Below are 3,990 nucleotides of genomic sequence, written 5' to 3'. Positions count from 1 at the left end.
TTTATGGGTGCTTAAGAAAAGGGAGTTTTGCATAATTAGCCCTTCTGACTGTGAATTTAAGTTTCTTTATTACAGCATAACAATTTTAAAATGGCTCTCTCACAGGATAACGTTTTTGAAAAGTTATTCAAAATCCTTTTACTAAAGCCCCACCCTGGCCATAAAATTTTCAAACAATGTTTTTACAAGATTAGCTGCTGGAATGGATTAGAGTTGTGAGAAACAACAGAAGCCCTGAGGAGTGACAGACTGCTCCCAGAAAAGTATTTTTGATATGTGCTTTAGCGTAACCAAGCCAAGGTTCCTCCTGAGCCATGTATGTGTTAATTAAAGCAGTTTGAAGTGGGCTCAACAAACCCTTTGGACATGTTCTTCCTGGGCTATCAATGGCAGTATGACTAATTAATTTACTAAGTATTCACATTTACTCTGAGGACCATGATGATGTGGCCTACTGTTCTGAAGTGTAACCGGCTAATAGAATATGACTTTCAGGGTCATAAACTTTTTTTTCCCCCAACTGGGTCAACTGTTATGCAAATCGATCTGTCACATGGTTGTATGACCAAGTTGCCCTTCAATCATTAGTGCATTTGATTGAATGATTCTCTGCTGAGCTTTAACTGTGTCAGTAGTGTCTGCTTTGGAATAGTCCAGGATGCTTTTTTGGGGGGGTTGGGGAGGGGCGTGCATATATAATTGAATTAATGAAGTGCCTGACATTATCTTACTGCGGGAGTTGAATGCTAGTTCAGAATAACACACTTGATCGAGGAGTCCTTCAGGAAGCAGCAACTGTTTTTTTTAAAAACAATTAGGTTTGTTGCATTAAATGATTTAATTTGTACAGTATATACAGTGGGGAGAAATAGCCACAGTCAAAATCTTTCACTTTGCATTTTGCATTTCTTTTTTCCTAACAAATCATATTATCAACATAGCAATATGAGTTGAAAGCTTCAGCAAGACATACATAAATTTTCAGAATCGTAGCATTAGATTTTAGCAGGTTTATGATCCTTCTACACAGCCTGAATGATCACGTTCTTCAGTATGAACATCTGAGGAGTGGTTCACATGCTCAGTTTCATATTAGATTATATTTCTTGTTAATCCTTTTTACATTAATAAAAAAACCTACCACTAATCTCTGATTTCTTCATGTAAAGTCAAGTTGAGCTTTATTGTTGAGCTTACTTGACTTGAACTCTTGCATCATTACATACTGGCCGACCTATTACCCTATTTACAGCAAAACAACAGCTTTTGTATTACTCAGTGTCATCTTATTCTATTATGCTGATAAGTATAATTGTTTTCAGAATGCAGTCAGTTTGCAACACTTCTCCTTGTCACTTCAGAAGTGGCCATGGCAGACGTTTGCAGCAGATGAGCTGAGATCCAGTGTCTGGCAGCGATGTAACTGCTATATAACCATAAGCCTGATAAAAAAAAAAAGACTTGTTTTGCAAGATTTGAGACCTGCTGTCTAGTAACCATTGCACGTTTTCAGGGCTCCTATTCACACTTAACCCATCCTCCCCTTTCCATGTGACTTTGAGTGAGGTTAGTTATTTTAGAGGCTTGAATAGCCTGATTGAACGAGGCGGCCCATCACTTTTCTGTTTGTGTAGCCATCACTCTTGTCCAGAGTGGTTCTTCTTTGTAAGTTTACTGAGTGTGAGGCCTTTAAACTGCTGGCTTTGCTTCCAAACCGTGGTGGACAAAGTACACAAATCAAGTACTTGAGTTAAAGTACAAATCCGTATAATACAGTATTACTCCAGTAAAAGTACTCAGTTTTCAATTTTACTGGATTGAGAGTACAATAGAACTAGATTTTTTATGTACTTAAGTAAAAAGTACCGATAGATGAATGTTTATTTTGCAGTTTTATATAGGTTACTTATATCATTTAATTTTATGTTAGCATATATTTGTTATAATCCTACTGCTCAAAATACCTGGGATTTTCCCAAAGTAAACAATAAGGAAATAATGAATATAATAAGGAAAATATAATTAGATTTTCATAATGATTTTTTTTCTTCTCAAACCACGTCTGTGGTGTAAAAACACCCCATGTCAAATGCCCCCAGAGGGCATCACGTCCCACTTTGATTAATGTATTAACCATTTTCTGAAGATCACATCCTTTCTTTTTCCCTCAGATTTAATCTATCTAGGTGGTTGAATAAAAATATTTGGCTTTTATTTTATAAAATTACCTCAACTTAGCACAATTTAACTAGACAGTTAGCATCAGCTAAAATTATTGACTTTTCAGCATGCTTATGAATAAACATTTATATTTGTCTACGCCGCTAGTTGATACAGATAAATAGTAACTTATGCTATGTGTGCTGACAAACAATATAAAAACAGATAGGGCTAAATGCATAGCACTTCAGTAAACCAGCTAATGTTACAGCATCGGGGAAGATGAATGTGCATAATATTATTTAATCTGTGTCATTTTAATGTTTTTTTACCTAAAACATAGAGACTCTGCTGTTAATGTGTCTGCATTCAAGTATTTTAGTGGGCTTAAACAAATCACCCTTTACAGCAGATTTAGTTTACAAACACTGACAGTTTTGACCTAAATATGATTTTAAGTCACAATAATTAATCCCAAAATTCAACATTAGTTACTTACTTTTAACAGCATCAGATGCGCGTGCACTCACACTGATTCTTACTTGTGAATTCAGTTCACTGGAGACTCACACTAAACTGATCATTTGAATCAGTGAGTGGTTGACTTGAGAACATCTGCAATCCGGCTCAAAAGTAAACTACTTCATTACTGTGCACCACTAGTCCCAAACTTCTTCAAATTGAAGGCTTCTTCCACATTGTCTTTTTAACAACATATATCACTACCAAAATGGGCCTTAAAGGAACACTCTACTATTTTTTTTTTAAATAGGCACATTGTCCCAACTGCTCTAGAGTTAAACAGTTGAGTTTTACTGTTTTCAAATCCATTCAGCCGATCTCTGTGTCTGGCAGTAGCACTTTAGCTGTAGCTTAGCATAAATCATTGAATCTGATTAGACCGTTAGCATCTCGCTCAAAAATGACCAAAGAGTTTAGATATTTTTCCTCAATATATTCTGTACCACTGGTGCAGCGGGCGCAATGATAGTAAAGCAGCGCCTAAAATAGGCTACGTTGGAAGTTAGCTGGGGACTATTTTCAGGCACTGAGTAATATCATTGTGGCTGCTTTACCCATGGTACAGCAGCAGACTTAATTGATTATTATGCTGGGATGAGAGTATAGTTCCTAGCTATATCTGCATTGAAAATCTGAACTTTTTATTTTCTGTCGGTTTTTAGTACACAATGTAACTACAGAAGAGTCAAGTTTTAAATAGAAAACTCATTTTTGAGCAAGATGCTAATGGTCCTAATCCGATTCAATAATCAAAAATAGTGTAGTGTTCCTTTAAAGTCCTGCTGGTGATAAAGCACAGAATGCTTTCATTTTCAGTTTCATTAAAGGAATAGTTCATCCAAAAATTTAAATCATATCATTAATCACTCACCTTCATATCATTCCTGCAAGACCTTTGTCAATCTTCAGAAAATAATTTTACAAGATAATCCTTTTTGTGCGCAAAAAATAACTAAAATAACAACTTTTATTTAACAATTCTTCTCCCCTGCGTCACCCTAGAGTGGCATTTTGGAGAGTATCATTACGCATCTATCTATATGTCTATCTGTCGGTCGGTCTGTCTGTCTGTCTGTCTGTCTGTCTGTCTGTCGGTCTGTCGGTCTGTCTGTCTGTCTGTCTGTCTGTCGGTCTGTCGGTCTGTGTCTGTTGGCTATCTATATCTGTTTGTTTGTATAATTATCATTCTATCTATCCTTCTGTTTATCATTCTATTGTTCTATGGTTCTGTCGGTATGAATTTTCAGCAGTCTTTAAGACAAAGACTCATTGTGATGCTGGCAGTGAGCATGTGTCTTCTCTGCTCAG

The sequence above is a fragment of the Carassius auratus genome, unplaced genomic scaffold (genome assembly GCF_003368295.1).
Source record: "Carassius auratus strain Wakin unplaced genomic scaffold, ASM336829v1 scaf_tig00029962, whole genome shotgun sequence".
In the NCBI taxonomy this organism is placed as follows: domain Eukaryota; kingdom Metazoa; phylum Chordata; class Actinopteri; order Cypriniformes; family Cyprinidae; genus Carassius; species Carassius auratus.
The sequence above is the reverse complement of the archived record's forward strand: the minus strand, read 5'-3'. Positions refer to the sequence as shown.